The 22,194-nt window shown below is 39.6% G+C and overlaps 1 long non-coding RNA gene across 2 annotated transcripts in view; it reads right to left on the reverse strand.

Annotated features, from left to right (window-relative positions):
- The window catches only part of LOC308190816, a 39,978-nt gene extending 18,496 nt beyond the window's left edge, over nucleotides 1-21,482 (reverse strand). For both annotated transcript variants that reach the window (XR_013947500.1, XR_013947501.1), the window contains exon 1: nucleotides 21,413-21,482. This is a non-coding gene — a long non-coding RNA (uncharacterized lncRNA). The remainder of the gene's footprint in view (nucleotides 1-21,412) is intronic.
- Nucleotides 21,483-22,194: the final 712 nt, after the last annotated feature.

The following is a 22,194-nucleotide window of genomic DNA, read 5'->3' on the forward strand; positions in this document are numbered from 1 at the left end:
CAGTAAGGGCTCTTGGCCCTGACTGTAGATTGGCACCCTACCATGTTTAACACTGTGCTCATAATGCAGTCTAAGAAAGATACTTTGCTAGCTACAAAAAAAAAAAAAAAAAAAAAAAAAAAAAAAAAAAAGGAATACCTCAATAAAAGGATAATAAAATAAATGACAGAAATGCAATTCTTGACCTGGACAATCCTTCCACAAAGGTGTCATTCCTATCTGAACTAAGTCCTTCTCCGACTCCCTTTGTTCATTTCCCTTTCACAGAATCTTGAAGCCCCTCCGCAGCCCAGCTGTCACAAGGTACCATCTCCCTACTTAATTGATGTGCTCATTACATTTGTGCTGGACTGGGTTCCATCAGGTCTTTAAAGGGATGAGCATAAGAAACATAAACAGATTGTGCTGTGCATGAAAAAGCAGTCTGTGTTGCAGTTGTATTTAAGTATCATTCAGTGATAACTCTGTGCTCTCAGACATACATGAGGGATTTGAGTGTTCAGCAGCATCCAATTTAAGGACACTACTACTAAGTCTAATTTTCTATTTACCTAAAGGAATTATGCTCTTCTACCTTTGTTACAAGCCATCAGTTAAATGAACAATGTGACAACATTAGACAACTTCTTCGTACCTTTTTTTAGTATTTGATAAAACTTTAATGGAAATCCTATGAAATGTAATCATCTCTTCTGTCACCTGCCTTACAGATTCCCTTCCCTCTTCTCACTCGACTTGCTTATTGTTCCCTACTACTGCTTGGAAAACTATTATTAACTATTCAAGTCAGCACAAACCCAGGGATGTTCAGGAAAACTCTTTGACTGTGAATTTGATCCCATTCCTTGCCTGGTAAGATGTGATCACTGTTATTTTCACTGACATATATATGATATATATATATATATATGACATATATATATATCAGGTTATAACATTACCTCCAGAGCTTGGGGGTGCTCTGGCAGATAGGGCTGGCCCAAGAGTTTACTCTTTCCCATTTCTGTGGCCAGAAATGATGGCGCAGTTCTGGGAATCCTGCCTGAAGAAGAAGCAACTTTCAACCTGAAGATTAATAGGGTTGTCTTTCACTCCAGGCCAGAGTTCATTTCTGCATCTTTTTGAGATTGAAAAGCAGAGGTTTCAAGGTGCTCAGCTATATGTCACCTAAATCCTAGAGGAGTATTGATCAGATGGAAGGATATTCCACACATCTTTTTTTCTGCAACAAGCTCTATGATGCCTGTCAATTAAATGAGAAATATTTAAATTACAGCACTTGTAGGTGAACTCTGAAGAAAGGTGAATGCAGTGGCGAACAACTCATTCATTGGAACTGGTTGCTCAGGGAAGTGGTGGAGTCACTGTCCCTGGAGTTTTTTGAGGAAAAGGTAGATGTGGTACTTAGGGATATGGTTTAGTGGGCAATATTGATGCTAGGTGGATGGCTGGACTAGAGGCCTTAGAGATCTTTTACAACCTTAATGATTTTATGACTCTGAATATTTTCTGTGACATACTGGCAGATCCATGGCCTACAGACAGTCTTTGACTGTAGTCAGAGTTGCAGATGTTATGGAAGAGACAGGCAAAAACGAGACAAAGCATACAGGGATCCTTCTCTCAGTGTATCTTTTCAGCTTCTGGCACTGAGCAGTTCTCAGCCAGCACTCATATTCACATGTTCACTGATATGGATTTCTTCCTTCCATTAATTTGTCTCTGTTTTTCTGAACATATCAATACCCTAGTACCTTATAGTAATGAGTTCCATGAGTTAACTATAGATTGGGTACAATGATCAGTGCATTAAAATTTCTGAAATCTAAGGTCATGGCTACAAAGGAGGTAAAGAAAGACATATTTGTGCTCGACAATATGTCACATTATATATTAATGTAATTGTTTAAATTTTATTCACATGGGTCTTTATTGTCTACATAAAAGATAATAAAAAATACTGTTATAAAGTTGATACAAACTGCAAATATCTTAAAAAGGCTTAGACCTTCTCACTTTGTTTAGTAATATTGCATAAAGTTCATTTTCTTTCTTCTGAAAAACACAGTTTCATTAAATGCATGAAAGTTCAGGAGGTCTTAAGTACTGAACAGACAGCTTCTGTTTATGCTAAAAATTCTGCAAGACAAGAAAAAAAAATCTCTTTTGCAAGTGTTCACCAATTAGATTTTGACTTTGTAAAATGCAAATTGGGGATTTCAAATTCTGCCATTATGTTTCCTGCATAGAATGTTTTATCTTTGACCTATTTAAAATAAAAATTTCCTATATAAGTTTTCAAACATAAAAAATACCATAGATTATCTCCAAATTTCATACAAAATCTAGGAGCACTCTATTAAAGACTCACTGCTAAGATGTTTAGTCATCATGAAGTGATTATAATAAAACTGTTGAGGTTTGGTGTCAAGGTTCCCCAAAGTTCTTGTTTTGACAAATTATCTTTGCAGCACTTACATATCATAAACTATGTTTAAAATTAAATACTCCAATTAAATCAACAACTTCAGTTTGCCCTCTGGGGTCATAAACAACCAAAAAGTGATGTGTTTTTCCTCTGTCCACAGTAAGAGGCTTAGAAGGAGAGAGGGAGCAACAATAAAGACTGTTGAAAGGCCTTTCTGATAAAAGCCCTGGTTGTAGTTTTGCACTGTTACATTCTGATTTGCAGCTTTGTGGTCTTTCTTACCAATTATTGGAAGCATTGCCAACAAAACAGAGGTTGCACAAGAACTTTTCCCACACTCATTTCTACTATTCTGGTTCAGAGAACCTCATTCTTCATTGCCTAGCTCAGTTGTGTCATGAAGCTATGTTTTTACCACCCTCAAGGCAATTTCAAGATTTTCCCAGAGATTAAAGCACTTAGAAGCTTATTGTTTATTGGAGACCTACACTACAGAGTGCAGCAGAAAGGAGCATAACCTCAGCAAAAGGAATATATTCTGTTTCCAGAATAGCCTGACTGGTCCACCTACTGTCCTCAGTGATTATTATAGTGCAAAGATACTTTTATTAAACATAATGATATTAAATGGACCTGATGTGATTTAACACATTTATGAGAGTCTTTCATGTCTCGCTGTAGGAGGCTGATATTTAAACCCTAGTCCTCACTGAACCTGAAAGCATTAATAATCCCCTTCTCTTTGGCCCATATGCAGGCTCATTACAGTTGCTCTTTATAGTTATCTATTTTCTCTTAGGCCCTTATGCAGAGAAGAATCCCTATAGAGGAAAAAGCTTAAGCACTTGATTAACTTTAAATACATTGAAGTCACTGCTCAAAGTTAAGCAGGTGCTTAATGCTTCCCTGAATCAGGGCCTTACAGCCTAGTGTTTCTGTCTCTGTACTAGTTCAGAAAATAATGATCTGGGATTTGATTCTTCTCTCAACTTCCTTGATACAAATCAGAAGGACTCCATTTAGATTAAAGAGCTTTGTTCATCTTTGCCTACTATATTATAGAGCCATCCAGAAAATTGGGTGCCAAACATTACCAGTACAGAATAGCAATTTAAATATACATGGCATTCACTTTTGTCACAAAGAAGATACAAGGTATCTTCTGCAACTCTAAGCCAGTGGTGGAGCACCAACACAAAATTAGAATCATAGAGTCATTTGGATTGGAAAAGACCTTCAAGATCATCAAATCCAAACACCACCTTACACTACAAGTCCACTGCTAAATCATGTCCCTAATTGCCACATCTATATGTCTCTTAAATATGTCCAGGGATGGATGGTGACCCCACCACCTCTCTGGGCAGCCTGTTCCAATGTCTAACTACTCTTTCCATGAAGAAATTCTTCCTAATATCCAGTCTAAACTCCCCTCATTCAACTTGAGGGTGTTGCCTTGCATCCTAAGACAGCAGGATCAGGCTGAAGTGATTCTTCTCAGTGTGACTACATTAATTGCCTCTAGCCTACTGTAAAGGGATGGGTAGAAGGTGGCAGCAAGATGTGTAGGCAGTGATGAGTGCCAAATGCAGGATGTGGATGTCATGTGTCCTCCATGGATATCTTGATAGCCAGCCCTCCCTGTTAGCCAGCATGCGAGTGAAAGAAGGCATGTGAAGACCTGCCTTCTATTTCCTCCTCTAGTTACTGTGATCCTCTCCCTCAAGAATTAGGACAGCCTTTATGCTCCAAGGGCACAACACTTAAAATGCTGCCTACGTCCTCTTCTCTTCCCCAGCTATGTGCCATATAAATGCCAGGCAGAACTCATCCTAACAGCTTCTTAAATCTGCTTTCATGAGGGATGAGAAAGCTCTCTGGACATCAGAACTTGTTTGGATTTTCCCAATTTATAAAAAAGTTCACGTGCCTTGCTTTTAGCAAATGCAATTGTGATGTCAGACTGGTCTCCATGACACTCTGTGAGACAGTCAATTGGCAGCTTTTTTGTCACCTGTGTTTCCTCTAAACAAACAACAAACACCAAATTAAAACTGCAATTCCAGTAACAGATATTCTATTTACATCTACATCTACAGCCAACTGTGATTCCTCGTGCCTGCATCCATGAAGCAGTACCTGACCTTGCTAGACAAGACCCGATGCCCCAGACCATAATCATATACCTGCTGACAGTAATGTTTGCTTTGTCCAAGATTTTGGATATGTACTCCAGAGCTCCCATTGCCCTTCTACTTTGAAACTTCATGTTTGATTTTTGTGTATGATGTGAATAAGATTTCAAGTAGGTTTCATATATTTAAAGGGCAGATCCTTAGTATCAAGGGCAAATTCACAGGCTATCTCAAATGTTAATGTTCGCAATGAAGTTTAATGGGTTAATTAATGGGTTTTCATTCGGGAAAAAAACAGCCAAATATTCCCCAAACACACGTTAACCTACAGCATCCTTAACCACCACCGAACAACACTATCAGCAGAGCCCTCCCTCCTAGAAGCTGACATCACTTATCTCGCACCAAACAGTAACTATGAACATCAACACATAGGCTAAAAAAAAAGAGCAGACTGGAGTAAAGTTCTTGGGATTGTCCTAAATCTCAGATTATTCACAGGACCAGGCAGGTACAACCCAGGTGCCGCCTGCAGAGTCACAGGTTCAGTATAGGCTTTGTCCCTGGGAGCAGAGAATACAGCATACAAAATGCAGAACTACCATTATCGCTGCCTATGCACAGCACATGTATCTCTCGAAGCCAGAAATAGTTAACCAGCATAGAATGAGCACATGCAGAGCTGGTAGATATGCCCAATTGAATGAATCAGTTTATATATTTTAATCCTTCTTAAACAGGTTTATCCTCCAAAGAGTTTCTCATTTCTTCTTCTTTTCCATGATTTAGCAGCCAGGAATCTTACAGCCCTACTGTGCTTAGAAGGGGGCTCTAATTTTTTATTTCTAACAAGGTTTCCAGCAGATTTTGAATGTCATACAAGTATTCTATTTGCACATTAGCTTCTTTCAGACTGAACACATCCAGAGCTAAATTATTATTCTTGAGAGCCATGCAGGCAAAGGAGCCATCACTTCCTGTTCTGTGGAAGGTAGTATCATTTGTGGGGAAGGTTTAACAGATGCTTGTCTTCTGAACACCTGCATTTGAGAAACATGTAAATATCTAGTTCTCTTTTTACCTGCCAAGGGGACTTCCATACACTGGTCATTGGGTGGAAGCCCTATAGCCACATCCGCTGTACAGGAATACTCCAAATGTTTAAGTGCACGTGATTTTGGAAGCTAAACTAAAACCGGCTGAACTTGGACTCCTGACTCTATAAATTTGGCAACTTTGAAAACCGTGGAGTCTATAAGACAAGAGCAAAGTGTTGTAGTGATCAGAGAAGACCACTGAGTCCCAAAACATCAAAAGGCAGTAGTTTGAGTTCTATTCCACTACAAAGCAAAGGGATTTATAAGAACCAAACCTTCGCCGTACTTGTGTTTAAAAAGATCCTATATGGATCTTAATAGAAATCTGTCTATCTATTTTAGTGGGAGAGGACTAGGACCTACATGAAAATATTTCATACTATACTCATAAACATACCTGTACTGAAATAGATGTTTGTTTGGTTTTCTTTTTTGACAATGAATCTGTTCCCCCTTCAATAAAGGAGAAAAAGTAAAATGTCACCTCTGTTATGATGTTTTTGACTTACTTTTGTCTTAGTTCTGTTCTCCTGCAATGGCTGTGTTTCAAATAAAACTTTCTTCTAACATGATCTATTCTCTGTGTGAGTGGGACACATTCTGTCTCTGTCTCTCTTGTGCTAAGATTTACAGGTCAATCACCTGATTGATTACTATGATCTCTCATCTGAGACAAAAGTCAGGAGTCAATCAGTAAGGGTCTTTCTTCAGAACTTAACAGAAAACAGAGATGATATTATTTATTTTGAAACAAAGAGAATTTAAAATATAAGGCAGCATGTGATGCACCACTTTGAGGCACAACCTGAGAATCAGTTGAACTAGTTCCACTTGTTAACACCTACTAAAAGCTGCAACCTAGAGTATAGGAACAGGTCAACACATATCTACTAGAAGAAAGAAAAAAAAATTTCCACTGTTGATAAACAGAGAGGCTGTAAATAGAAATCATTGAGAAGTCTGAGATCTATAATACTAGCAGATATGAGAATTGCTGTGAAATCCAAACAATCTGCCATATAACAAGATTTGTTATCTAGAGTTTTTAGACAGACAACTGAAAAGGAAGAGCATGACAACTGTCAGAACTATTAGAACTAGATTCATTAATTATTTTCAGTGTCTTATGGAAGACACAGGATTGCTGCAATCCTGAGAAATAAATGGAATACTTATCCTTTAACCATGCTTCATGTGAAACCATTTTTAATGTGACATTCTGTATCTGGCAATATTTTACAGGCAAGCAGATTCAGTTTTCTGCACAGACATACAGCTTGCTACTGAAGAAGCAACAAATGCCAACAGAGATTATTTCAATCTGCAACCGGAAGCAAGGATATAGTCTAACCCACTGCATGATGAGCTCATCGTACAGAGGGAAATGAACACCATACAATGCTACCTCATATAAGCTTTTGATGGCATTTTTTCATCCAAGAACAACAAACAAAAAATTGGCATTATTTCTATCCTTTGTAGCATCATCATCATTTAGCTCAAACACCAATATATCCATTAGATAACTGCATATCCAATGACATACATAAATGGAAAAATGCAGGCCATATGCTGATTAGAAATTATTTTATAGTAAAATCTGATGCTCATTTGTGCTGACGTTTACCATTTTCTTGCAAAGACAGCAATTATCCTTCTTTCCAAACAGAGATATGTTTGGTGTTACATTTGTCCATGAAGATTCGGTATGTTCCAGGAAATAATCTTGTCATGATATTAAACAAGTATGCACTTGACATTAGGCTGGACATTATCAATCAGTTGAGACTATCATCAGTACAAGTTTTGAGACACCACAGGGATCATCTTGGTACCAAAATATTACAACTGACTTCCCTAGCCATCTGATGAGACACAACAAATCCTACAATACAAGCAATCCCAGAGTGACACTTACAGCAAACCTCCAAAAAAGTATTTTTTTGGAGAAAACTAAAAAAAAAAAAAGAAAAGCACTCTACTTTGAGAAATGAGAAGAAAAAAAAAAACACAAAGCAGAAGAAAACTAAGAATTTATCTGCAGACAGTTATCTAAGAATTATAACAAAACATGAAAATCTCTGTAGAAAGATTGATGGTAAAAAAAATAATATCAGCTCGAAAAGTAATTATGAGAAGATGAAAAGAAGACAGAAAATAAGAACACTTTCCCCTCTGTTCAATCAAAACTATTCTCAGGTCTGGGTTTGTTAACAGTACCAGCAAAAGCCAGTCCTATGGAACAGGGGATGTATATAAACTAGAAGATATTTGATGAACCAAAAATCAAGTATGAAACATAATTCCTGAGCTTCTCATCTTCATCATGTCTAAATGTGTAACACTCCACCAATTCAGTCTGGATTTGATCTATTGGTTAAGCGCCAGTGGCCTGCAGAGAAGAGAAATGTACATTAAGAGTTACAGATCCACTACTCTTGGGTGGAATCCAGTTTACTCATTCAGATCTCTAACTTAATGAAATTTTGGTGTCTGGTGAGTCATTCTACATAGTATAATTAATTACTTTCACTCCCTATAGAGGTGACAGGAATGATAAATTTCCCAGAGGACTGCAGATTAAGACCCTGTTTGATTAGGTTAGGCGTTTCCCTCTTTCCTTTGACTTTGTGAGAATCAAGAAGCCTCCAAATATTGATTCAGTCCAGTTAATTTAGAATTCTTTTTCATATAGGAAATAACAACAGTTTTAATGCCTCTGACCACTCCATTCACACTTAATGAAACAGAGTTCCAAGAGACCTCTTCATCAGGTCTGAAGAGGAAAAATTTCTGCTTCATTAGGGTCTGCCTTTCACCTACCCATCAGATGGTTAGAGCTCTGACACAGTGAGTGCCAACTAAAGCTGAGTCTTCATTTCTTAGTCCCAAGAGATTTCTCTAGTTCCTAGGGCATGAGCTGGCAACTTGAACTCTCCATACCTCCTCCTAAAACTGGCAGATGGGATTGCAATATCACAAGACTGATTTTGCTGGGACTTCAGCACAGGGAACAGGCTAGTCTTTCTTCATGGAACAACTTTTATTTTGTAACCAAAAACTACTTCAAAATATAGAATAGAAACACTCTATATGCAGTATCTCTATATATGCTATATGGAGAATAACAGTTGTGTCTCATTCCACACTACAGCAGAAAACCCCAGTCAATCAATTCTCTGCTCTTCCCTGGAAAGTCCAGGAATGCACCTTTGAAACTCTCCACACAAAGATCACTCTGGCCTTGTCACAGTGGATGGTGGTTCTTATCAAATGAAAAAAAAAAAAATCTCAAATGGGGCATTGTGAAGCTTTAAGCATGAGGCAGCTACTTTGGGGTTATTAAATCTTTGAACCAAGATTCAAGGGAGTTGCAAACAGGAAATTAAATTCAGACACTTTTTTTTTTTGATAAAAAATGAAAACATGACTAAGAAAGAATAATTTTTTTTAATTAAATCTTTTTTTTTTCCCCCAAATGCAAAAAATACATTGAAAAAGACTTTTGACAACATATTTTTCCCTCTCTTATCAGATATCTTCTGTATCTGTTATAAGAGCAAAGGAAATTAGGAAAAATGCTTAGCTTTCACCTATTTTAGGGAAATCTGAACAATCTAATCAGAACTTGTTCATTACTAAACACTTACTATACAGAAGGAACTATCAAAACTTCAGAACTGTCAAAACTTTGGGGAACGTTATCTTCGGTTCTTCTACCATTAACTCTGCAAGTTGCGTCCCATTCTACAAATGCATATTAACCATTTCTAGAATATAAATTACAGATTTCTAGCTTAGCTCTAGTGTGAAAAAGCATAAGTTACATTGACGACATCCCTAGGTATAGAAAAGTTCCCAGCGGTGGCTCTTTCCTTTGTTTTGCTTTCATTAGCCATGCTTTGAGGAGCCAATGGAATCGCATATTTGGCAGGGAAAAGGAATTGAACAGTGTATATTTTAATTAGGGTTCAAGCTGCTCTAATGTTATAAGTTTTGGAATAAATCCTTGCAACTTAGATATTGTGTTCAGATACTCTTTTGGTTTTGCTCTTCTTATATTTCTATCTTTGTAGGTAAAGTAGTACAAATAGGTAATGAGGAGACACTTGGAAAGCCCTAAATGAATCCTAATATCTGATATTTGTCTAAAAAGGTGACTCAGAAACAGCTGATTTGGAGGTGTGTTAGCATGATGCTGGTTTCCACCCCAAACTGAAAGTTTGGGTCTGAAACCATGCAAGATCACAGAGGTTAGAGGTTGTCTGAGATGTCCAGAAAACGTCCAGTTACTAAGTATGAAGAGCAGCTCCTTGTCCAGATTTATAGCATCCCCTGCTGTTTCAACAGCTCAACACTGAGATACACTCCAAAGGGAAATGGTGTCCCACATCTCTGGCTGACAGGGAAAAATGAGGTAATGGAAAAAGGCAGCAAGAGAGAGTCTGACACTGAGAGCAAGAAAATGTTTTCACAAAGTGAACTTTCTGAACACGAAGGTTAGCTACACATGTTGACACAGAGTAGTCACAGTTGGGTGAATTAACAAGATGTCAGTGGTGGTTTGGCTCTGTACAAAAAGGGAAATTCTAGTGGAAGCGGCATGCTCCATGTCCATCATGTGAAACCTTAGTAATATTGATAACATCTGACATTGCATATGGCAACTGGAATAGATAGATTGTACTCTTTTATTTATTTTTTTTTTCGAGTCTTCTGTGACATAGGAAACTCATTAAAGCAGCTGGCACACACGAACAAATTTACAGGCCTGAACTACAGTCATTGGGTGGACTTAAAATGTAAATGGTTCCAACAACTGCTTTGCAGGAAAATAGGATTCCAGGGCTCTCTAAAGCATTGGTGAGCATTGGACATCCTCATCTCCAAAGTGTGACTGCAATTTGTGGCATACTCTCAAATTCAAAAGAAGGGATAACTGATTCAGTTCCCTTTGCTTTTACCGAGAATCCAGCCAGAGTAATCTGTCACTCAAGGCATACAGTAACACCAGACTATTAGAAGCTCAGTGTTAGAGAAGTGAAGAAATAGTGCTGATATAGTCCTCGTTGTCTTTCCTAGCAGCTGATGTATCATGGCAATTTTCATGTTGTGTAAATTCTGCCTCAGAAATATAAAAGACATTGGCAAGCAGAAGAATTAAGCTCTGAAATGTACAGGGTTTTCAATCCTATTTCATGACAGCTGGAGAAATAACTTGGGTTCCCCCTGTATTTCCTTCCTTTCCTCTGTGGTACTCAAGTACATTATAAGCAGAGGTATTATTTATATTTAGCACAGGATCTTTTCTAATCCCCATGTATTAGTGAAGTTAACTACAGCTCACTCTGTACTGCTGTTTGCACAGCTGGATGTGTCAGATAGAATAAGTTCATCCTTTCTAAGATGAGCTTAAATCCACAGCCTGCTAGTGTCTTTCCCATTTACACCAACCACCGTTTCATATTGTTCCCATAAGGGAGGTTGGTTTTAGCGAAGTCATGTTCTTGGCGCAACCCTACAGGTGCATGAATGCTGATAAATCACCATGGCACACTATCAGATCTGAATGTTTATCTTCAAGTCACAGAATGTATCTAATTATGAGTAAAAAGTCATTGAGATTTGTATTACAAGACCTACAGCTAATGACTCATTGAAGGTACCCTGCATCCCCATGGTAAAAATAAGTGTCACTTTCAGCGACAAAAGAAATCAGTTTACAGGGTTACTCACAGATGTGTGGAATTAGAACACGGGCTTTGCTTGCATAAAGGAGACAAAGTTAGCTCCAGAAACTTCAAAAGCTTTGCTTCTTACAACAAATACAAATCAGGGAAATTCAGGTTCACCGTCATGGGGCTGTTCACCATGCCCACTGTTCTCCCTTACCCAGGGTCAGATGACATGGATGCTGAAGAAGAGAGCATTGTTATGTTTTACAGAGTGCCATGCACACTGGGACTCAGCTCACAGATTAAGACAAATAAATTCAGATGTCTGCAGGTAGCTGTCTACATGTCAGCTAGAGTCTGAGCTCTCACTGCACTCAGTGTAGACAGGTCAGGACAATCATCAGCATCTCAAGGCTGGCTCAGCTGACAAGTCACTGCAGCAGGAATCAGTACCAAAGCAGGGGTACTTGGTGCCAGCTGGGATGACCAGGATGTCTGCATGAAGGGTCGAATTTATTTCACACCACAGCATGCTGCTGCCCCAGAGCTGCAACCCTGCCATCTGTATTTTGGGACTCCTTCTATGGCTCTAAATGCCTCTAAGTCAGTTCCTCGTACTTCAGGTTCTTCGTCTTTTAGGATGAATTGAGTCATTCTTTAGGCTGCACTGGCTGTCTTGACTTGATCTCCATCAATTCTAATGAGACTTTAGACACACAATGCACATGGCAAATCCCATCTACTGACATTAAATGTGTCATAGGAAGCTGAATCCTGCCCTGTGGGATTTTTTCTACAGGCATGCCATAACTGTATATTTTTAATTTTCCATTATCCATGAGCAGACTGGTTTGTGAATAGGTTGCTTTACAGGTGAACACATAGCGAAACAGCCACCATTTGGAGAAAGCTGTGCTGCATCAGAGTCTAATTATTTGATTTTGGCCCCACAGGAGTTGGGACTATACATCTCTAGGTCCCGAGCTGCATGTTTTTTCACTGCTGTAGCCAAGAAAATAAAGTCCCTACAAAACCAAAGATGACAGAGAACGTGGTTCAGAGACAGTAAAGGTGGGTCCTGATTCACTTAAGCTAGTAGTTATTGGCAGAGAAACAGGTGCATCTCATCCTAGCATTGATACCTAAAATAGAGCAAGTGATTCATGTCTCTGAAGTGCCCATTTCTCTTAATAGGTTCCAAATAGGTTGCAAACTACAAGTCCAAATATGGATTTTTGAAGTTATGCAAGGCCATTTGAAACCCAGTTTGGCTTTGTGAGAACCAGACCAAGGACAGAAGGCGTACCATTACTGGTGTTTTTCTTCAACCACATTTTCTTTACCCTGCCATTTCTCCATATAACGTAGAGGTAACGATATATCAAAGATGCATTTAAAATTGTATTTGCAATCTCAGGAGTGCTACCAAAGCTTTGCTACTACCACAAGTAATAGTTCACAGGGGTGGTATCTGCCCAGTGTGCCCTGACGTGCTGAGGATGAGGGCCAAGACTATGCCGTAAGTTCTTCTGTCTCATGTGCAGGATCCTACATGTACCACCATGGTCAGCTATTACCTGCACTGCGTCAGCTCTCTTAGCCATTATGCAGTGACATACCACTTAGTCATTATGCAAATCAACATGCCCTGAGAAGTTCTTTCAAAATCAGAATTCCTTGCCCAGCTCAAGCAAAAAGTCTGTTTTCCATTTTCTTTCCCTGTCTTGATCCTTATCTGCACAGCTTCCTCTGCTTTCTTCTGTTCTCTTCACATTAGTACTCTCGATCCTTCTACCGCTATATGCATCTCTTCCCTGTTTTCTTGACAATTTTATATTGGACTTTAATGTCTGAGGTTCCCAAAACGGCCAAGCAAACTTCCAAAAGGACCGTATCTACACTGCAGGACATTTTGCTGCATAGCATTAGCTAATTAAATACTAATTAGATTTAGATCTATAGCATCAACTCCTAACTGTAATTTGGCAGATTTATTTTTTTTTTTTACTTAAACTGCTTTGACATAAAATCTTACCTCAGTGATTGCCCATAAGTATTTCAAAACGAGTTTCATGAAGGGAATATATTTTAATTAGCTAAATCTTTCAGTGTAAGAAATATGAATAAAAATCTTAAATACTGAGCTTGGACACAAAAGTTACTTAGGACAAAGGTAAAATAAAGGTTTGGTGGCATTTTCATTATCCCAGAGCTGTGTGAGGTTTTTCATAGTTAATTTAGAAACAGGCATTCTTTTCACCCCCATCTACAGTATTTTCATAGCCAGGGTGAACACAGCTGGATGGGTAGGTAGATTTTTTTTCAGGGCAGGACAAAAAAATCTCTTGGAGTGATTTCTTGAAGTATTTCACGTTCAGATTTTATTCATAATCAGGGATAAACATGAAGTATTGTCACATTATTCTAGGGGAAACATATTAAATGCCAACTAACTGCATCTATGCCAAAAAGCAATTTTATATTCTTTGTTGAGTGAGACAGAATAATAATTTCAGAGGTCTTTCCAAAAGAGATTTGATGACAGAGCAGAAATCAATGAGCCAATCGATATACAACCATCTTCACAAACAGTTTAAGAGGAAATTCTGGCAGTCCTTAAACAAACAACAGTACTCTCTACCTGGCAAGTAGTTAAAAAGCAAACTTACTTTATTTGTGAATGATTTATTTTAAAAAGTCTCTGGGTGTCTCGAAGGAAACTTGAGGAAGTCCAATAGTGTATGATCAGCAGAGATGGGTAACTGAGAGAGGAGAGAAAACGAAGCTTCTAGCACAATGGAAGTAAATTGTTAGCCACCTCCTGTGATCTGTGAAGCTGGCAAGAGCTAAGAGAGAAGATCAAAAACATGCGATGAAGTGAGATGCTTTTGTGCTTGCATATATAAAGTGAGGTCCACCGCAATATGGCTTCATGGTTTTAAGGAAAAAAATAATAATAGGTAAAAAGTAGCAGAGATACTGAATATTTATACTGAATATTGTGCTGTAGTGTATCTTGCAGAGCCTTACCTAAAACATGAAATCAAATTGGTCAGGGTTGGAGCATTGTGAGTGTATCTGAATGCTGAATACTGAATACTGATTGCTAGTGACAATGTAGCTAGGTACTTATTAGGACAGTGGCACAAGATGTGTTGTATCAATAAATTCAGTCAGCAGTGAAGCAGGAGGACGAGGGCATAAAAATAATACAGATTCAGAGATTCAAGCGTGGGCAGAAAATAATAAATTAATACTCAACGGAAACCAGTTCCAAAGGAATGTATGAGAAACCTGAAAGATCACTCTACTAGATAAACTACCAAGTATGGAGACCTTGTTTTCTTAGTTTTTTATACCAAGATGGGAAAAATAAAGTCTTAATCCTGAACCAAAGTTAACTGTGGCAGTAAAAGTACTATTAACAACAGCAATCTTGATACAGGAGGAAAGATAAAATTAAAGAATAGTAAAGAAGCCAGACTTGTCATGTCATGAGTAGCAAATCCATAAATGTGTGATCTGAATAGTGTTAATCTGTAGAAAGAAGTTGGGCAAACTTGCGAAAATATAATTAGGGAGTAATTAAACCCTACCTATAAGATAGATAAACAGTTATAATACGAAAACTCACTTGTCTTACACTTCCTCTCTTAGAAGACATACGTCAATATATTATATCAGTTTTAGTGCTTTTCTTTCACCGGTGGTTTAAAAGTGCTTAAGCAGCCAGGTGAAAATTGCCACCAGATGAAGGACTGGGGAGCTGGCAGAGAGCTCCTCATGTCCCGGGGGGCATCGGGATGGGAGGTGGGATGGGGGCGGTGCAGAGAAAGATCTCCAGACATGAACTTCATGTAAGCTGCTCATGAGGGTGCAAGAAGTAAGCCTTGCTTTCTGCCCTGCATACCTCCTGTCCTGCACATGGGAATTTCAGGCAGCAGATTGCAAGTCAGGAACTGAGTGCCAGTGCAGGCTGTTCATGATAGGTCCTTCTAGTTTATCATTTTGGTATTGTTTTAACCACAGCTGGCAAGGGGATGCTCCAGAACCCTCTTTGTGCTAATTGGCTTTTCTACTGAGGTGATCCCTATTTGTAACATGTGGTTTCCTTAATAACCCATTGAATAATCTCGGGGGGGGGGGGGGGGGGGGGGGAAAGGCACATTGCTCTCATGCATGAAAATCACCCATCAAAGCAGATGGTGAAGTTTGATGCAATCAGCCTGCAAAGCGTAATGAGTATAACACCGCATCAGCAAGGCTTCCTTGAGGAGATAACTGCAGTCACAAAACCATTATGCCAGTTGCTAATAAGAGGGAGGAAGAATGATTCGCAAACAAGTCGTGTAACTTGCCTACAAGAGCACCACGGGGAGGAGTGCTGTTACTCATTACATTGCGTGTCAGCTCCAGAGAGGCCACAAGTGCAGCAGAACAATACCCGTGACGTCTTGGGTGGCCAAAGGTTTCTTACATTGTTCCACATTCATTGTGCACTTGAAATTTTCTCAAAAAAGAAAGGAAGTCTTTGGGCCTGCAAGAGGCTTGCTGCCTGCATAAATTAAATGACATGTACTTCAATATACATGTACATCTATATATATATAAATATATATGTATATATAGCTTCACCACCTCACAGAACAGAGGAGAAAGCATCAGTTTTCAGCACTCTTCCAGCCTGTCATTCAGAAGAGGGAGGGGAAGGATACTTTGGCTTCTACCACAGTTCTTCTCTATTCCTTTTATTTGTATTTCATTTTGCAGGGTTCGTTTTGCACACAGTCCCAAAAAAGGAAAATTCTTTTATTCCACAGTTTTTTATTATAAATGCATGCGGAGTATGTTGTATGGTTTTTCAGGCTGCATGGAATGAAGTGAAAAAGAGTTTTCAATCTTTTAATGCTCCGTGCTTGTGGAAGAGGCATAAGAAAACGGTCCACGGGGATCCTATATTATTATTTGAGGGATTTTTATTTTTCAGGCCTGGTCAGGTTTTATGACTGGCGCGTTTCCGAGAATGCACCTCTCAAGCACTGGGGTTTATAATGATTTCTCCTTACGCTATTTATCTCTCTTTTCCAGTTGCAGTGCATTTATCCTCATGCAGACAGAAGCATGACAGGAGAGGAGAGGAGACGTCAAAGAGATTCTGCCAAAGAGAGGAATATGGATTTCCCCGCTCGCCTCCCTGAAGGATATTTTCAAGAAGATGCAAGGTTTTGCAATGTACAAATATATTAGCAATGCAAAAGCAAACAGGAAAGGCTGTGACATTTGCTGAAGTTCTGCTAAACTAGCTCAGGTTGTGTATATAGGAACAGAAGAATTTGGGGGCTGGCTGTTTGCCCTAAAAAGCATGCATTTTACAGTCTGTCATCTGTGTTCCCCAGCAAATACTCCTCCATCTACTGTGATTCAGAAAATAATTTACTTCATTATAGCTCTCAACCAAAAAGTTAAAATACAAAACGGCTGATACTCATTTGATTTTTGCAAAATCTAAGCTTGCCGTTTGATTTGTTCCCTTCCTTTTCCTTTAGCTAAGTAGCACAGCAGTTATTTCCAGCATCCCTCCATTGGAACACTGGATGAGTAAATAATGGAAATATTTATCAGCAATCCCAACTCCTTTTTTTTTTAATATTCACACAACAGATTTTTTTAATGCAGGATTTGGGGAGGTGACACTGTTTATGCAAGAATGTATTAATTCTCAGACAAGGTATGGGACTTAAATATAATTACACAGTGTGATGACAGTGAAAGGCAGTTGAACACAGTCTACTAAATAGTGAAATGCTGGGTCTTTCTCCAAGTCAGAAAAAAATACAGATTTTTTTAATACTTTAGATCCACCTTTACAAACAGGTATAATCCTAGATAGGGAATAGAGAAGACAGCGTTTTCTGCCAAAAAGGATGAGAAAGTATTTTCAAATGGATTTTCAAAGGTACTAAAGGAGTTAGGTGCTCAAATCTTATGGATTGGAATAAGTCCATTGTGCAAGGTTCTTTGCAAATCACAGCTGTAATGTCCGTAAAAGAAAGACAATTTTGCAGCCAAGGCACCTAACTGGGACTCGGTAGATCCGAGATTTATGCATAGCTCTGTCTGACTTTGCAAGCCACTTGCCCTGTGCATCAAATTCTGATTCTGTGAAGCACTAACGAGGAAAATGGCATTCCTCATCTGCACAGAGGTGTTCTGAGAATGTAGTCATTGTGATGCTGGGGGGACATGTGCTTATTCGATTTGGAGTCATTTTCTACAATTGGAAGTGGGGTTGGACATAAGACTTACTGTAAACACATAGGAGAAATAATGATAATTACTCAGAAGAAAAAGAAATCAAGCAGGACTTATTGTTTCTCCAGTAAAAAAATATGACCTAGAAGAGATTTCCTCAGAACTTTAAATAAAGCAAATGTTTCCCTTTAAACAGGAAAAACTCAGCAATTATTATGTTGAAATAGTTTCACTCTATGAAGTAACATCTAACCTCATTAAAAAGAGGTAGGATCACAGACAAAACAGGAACATACGTGATGTCAAACCCTATTACCACAGTGTAAGACTGGTCACAGAAACAACGCCTGGCTGTGTGGTATCACCATCAGCAGCTCTGAGCAAGCTCTCTATGCCAACAAATGGAAACCGGACACAGACTCATCTGTAGACTAAGCTAAATAGGAACTGGGACATCAGGTCTTAATTTTCCTGCGATACCAAGCTTTTGGCTTCAAAAAACTTAAAGAGGCAGATGTGCCTGATAGTGGGTGCTTCAGATGGATGTGAGGATGACTCAGCTCAGTTGCCTTCTGGGTCTCCCAGTGAGCACATGCTGAGGAGACAGCTTTTGGGCCCTGTACACAAGATTGCAGCATCATTTACCTTGCAAACAGCTAACCCAACTCATCCACTCATTGATACTGAGTCTTCTCTGTCTCTCTGCCCCAGCCGTACAGGGAGGCTAGACCTGGTGCTGACATGCAGTGAAGGATACTTTCTAAACTTTATGCTATTCATAAAGGAAAGCAAATAGCCTTCATTTTACCCTTGTTAGTCCAGCTGATTATGCAGTTTGGTGTTTGATTTTTGTGGTCTGGTTGGCAAACCCCACACTCTGCTCTCAGGTTGGCTTGATAGGAGGATTGAGGAGAAGGCCATGCAGTGGTGCCTCTGCTTTCCCTACTAGTGACGCAAAGTTCATCACATGCTATAATGCCAGAAGGGCTACAGCTCTTCCGGTGCTTCCAGTAAATCTTCCCGTGGATTCTTCAGAGGAAAATATTTAGAAATCTGTTCAAGAGAAATGCTGCAGTAAAGTAGCCCACAGGAGCAATCTCTTGGGAAAGCCAAGGCAAAGCCAGTACAGGGATTTTGCCACCATTCAAGGTTTCTTGGTACCTCTGCTCCATCAGTCTCTTTCACTTGGGTCAGTTACATCCAAACACAATGGAAAGCACTCCTAAAATTTTTCTTGACACAATCATCACACCACTCACACACTCTAATTTTTTTCACAAACTCCTGGACTGCATTAAAATAACTCAGTTCCACTGGGGATATCTCTGATTACTCACTTTTAGTTTAGTTCCTAATTTGTCATCAGTGAGAAAAGGGGTTTGAGCTCAAAATCTAAACCTTTGGGGAATATTCAGATCAGGGACATGAATTGCCTTCTTAAGCAAACAATCCAGCAACCTGAGCTCTTTCTCTGGAGGAAAAATGGAGCTCGGTGAGGTTGTGGCCTTATGGTCAGCTAACTGCCCTCGTGCTCCAGCAGTGCCAGGACAACCCAGCCCTTGACACCAGGCCTGGCAGCAGCTGTGCTGCTCATACCTGTGATGTGATACCCACCTAGCGCCCTCTGAGCCCTGCCTCAACACCATGCCCCCAAAACTACAGCCGAGCCGAAACATAAACACAAGGGAAACCATGCCAGTTTGCACTGTGTCCATATTAACCTGATTTTACATATTTTTGTTTCTGCGAGGGATATAAGTCATTCCTCCAGATCCCTTTTTAAGTGCAGTGTGTTATATTTCAAAGGCAAGTTAGGCTTTTTTCCTGTCTCTGGTGTCTAAATGAGATTAATCTCATAAAAGGATGTCCACAAATGAGAAAATAGGACCAGATCCACGGTTTCCTTTAGTTTGTGCACAAGTGAGCTGAGGGGGCAGTTCATTTGCAGTTTTCTTGTGTTTGGGCCAACTCTGACTGTTGGCAGTAATCCCAGCATAGATGAAAACAGTTTGAGTATTAGCAAGGTATGGCTGGACCTGAAAGCAAAAGAACTGCAAGAGACACCCTATATTCCCTGGCTGTTTTTCCAACTCAGCTGGAGAAATCAGACCCAGGTCTCACCCCTTTATTCCACTGAAGTGGTTCAAATTGAAATGGAGCAGACAGAAAAAAAAAAGAAAAAAAAAAGAGAAAAAAAAGGAAGGGAAGGGAAGGGAAGGGAAGGGAAGGGAAGGGAAGGGAAGGGAAGGGAAGGGAAGGGAAGGGAAGGGAAGGGAAGGGAAGGGAAGGGAAGGGAAGGGAAGGGAAGGGAAGGGAAGGGAAGGGAAGGGAAGGGAAGGGAAGGGAAGGGAAGGGAAGGGAAGGGAAGGGAAGGGAAGGGAAGGGAAGGGAAGGGAAGGGAAGGGAAGGGAAGGGAAGGGAAGGGAAGGGAAGGGAAGGGAAGGGAAGGGAAGGGAAGGGAAGGGAAGGGAAGGGAAGGGAAGGGAAGGGAAGGGAAGGGAAGGGAAGGGAAGGGAAGGGAAGGGAAGGGAAGGGAAGGGAAGGGAAGGGAAGGGAAGGGAAGGGAAGGGAAGGGAAGGGAAGGGAAGGGAAGGGAAGGGAAGGGAAGGGAAGGGAAGGGAAGGGAAGGGAAGGGAAGGGAAGGGAAGGGATGGAAAAGGACTGAATTGTAGTGGACAACTGGATTGGATCTATTCACTGGAAGCTCTAAATATTTCTTAGGATGTACTCAGAAACGTGAACCCACTGTGAGGCTCCAGTATAACCATTACAAACTCCAGTGACTGGGCTGTAGTTCTTTCACCTTTGCTTCCAGGAGTGGAGCTTTTCAATCAACCGGCCATAGGAGCACTTTTGGAGCTTAGCTAGCAGAAAACGTCTAGATAGAGCTCTTGTGAAGGTCCAGTTTCACAACCACCTCATTCATGTATGAAATTCTAACATTTGTGTGGACCTATGTGTTATTCTATTCAGAGTATTAACCAGAAGAATGTCCAGCTCTTCACTTGTACCTACAAACACCTCCTCTGCATCCATGGTGATGGGATTTTAGGTGCCACATAGGGTCGTAACTTTCTCACTTTGATATAGACGCCTGTGTTTCTGCCCTTTTGAACTACCATTCCCCAATCATTCATGAATGACTGACATAAACAGACTGATACAAAACACAAAGGTGAAATAAATCATAATGCCAAGTTAATCAAAACACAGAAATGCTGTCCTCCAGGTCTGGTAGACAAATGAGCAAGTGGGTGCGCCCCCAAGGTGGAAGGTAGCTCTGTCTATATGTTTGGTCTCACACACCTCAAGGCATGCCAGCAGACACCAGTGAGGTGCTCCTGTGGTAGGAATACTCTTTTACCTCTCCTGCCTCCTTCATGGAAAGACACATTGATCTCATTTCTGTATTTACAGCAGCTTTTACTAGCTCCATTGAAATAGATCACCTTGAGAGTTGGTTCAAACATTGTAAATCTCTTTAGTTTTTTTCCCCAGCTGTTATGAAGGAAAAAAAAAATAATGTTTAAATACCAAATTCAGGGAGGCTGCAGACAAAGGCATTACCTTTTCCCAGATGTGGATTCTGCCTTACTTTGAAGTAAATCTACTGAGCCATCCTTGAAACCATTCTACGTGTTCTGTCATTATGTTAAACCATTAATTGTCCTAGTTTCCAACATAATGTGCATTAGAATCATTAAGACTCACTACTTTAGCAGGTTTTCCTCTCCAATCATTCAGTCTACTTTAAAAAGAAAAGTATTATTTGAGTAGCTGAGGTTTTGAGTATGTTCACAAGTGCTATGGAAATTTGTCATTTACCTTAACGGAAGCAGGAATCAAGACTTAAGATGTTCCCCTGGCATGCAGAAAGATTCACAGGTGAAAAGCCTAAAATGATAAGGTATACAGAAATGTTTTAATCTCTTAGATTTAAGGAAACACCCAATTTGGGGGGAAGCTGCAGTTCAAGTTTACTGTCTGTGCTTTAAAATATTATGTTGAACTTTATGTGACCAGCTCCATACTGGCAGACTGATCAATGCCTGTAGGTAAACTGTAGGTAAGTGGTGGGGTTTTGTTTTTTCTTTTCTCTGGAGTAGTAGTCTTTTTCAAAACACTCTGTCTGCTGCAATCTTGCTCAAGCCCTCCTGGTTTTAACACAACATAGACCACTAACAGGGATACCAAATCCCACTAATAGGGATTTCAAGGATACTGAAATAAATCTCTAATGCATTCCTCAACTGAGATTTGAACTTACCCATAAATTTACAGTGTTAGCTCAATATTCCAGTTTTGTTTTCTTTTTTTAACTAGAAGCTCTGCTATGTCCCCACAATTCTCCTGGCTGGTTCACAACTAGAGAAATACATAAGAGGTCAGGAAATTTATTTCACTGCTTCAACAAGAAATTAATAGAATTGATTAGCCACAGTATCTCAAGGCTTAGATCCATGCTTTGCGGAAGAAATTCATAATATCCTGAAAGTTGAAATCCTGAAATGTCATTTCATTGCTGTGAATAAGACCAAATCAGCTATTCGTTGCACTCAGTAAAGATACAGTATAGTGAACAGAATGATAAGCTTAGCTCACTGTTA

This window comes from Anser brachyrhynchus (genome assembly GCF_964034855.1).
Source record: "Anser brachyrhynchus genome assembly, chromosome: 2".
NCBI classification, from domain to species: Eukaryota; Metazoa; Chordata; class Aves; order Anseriformes; family Anatidae; genus Anser; species Anser brachyrhynchus.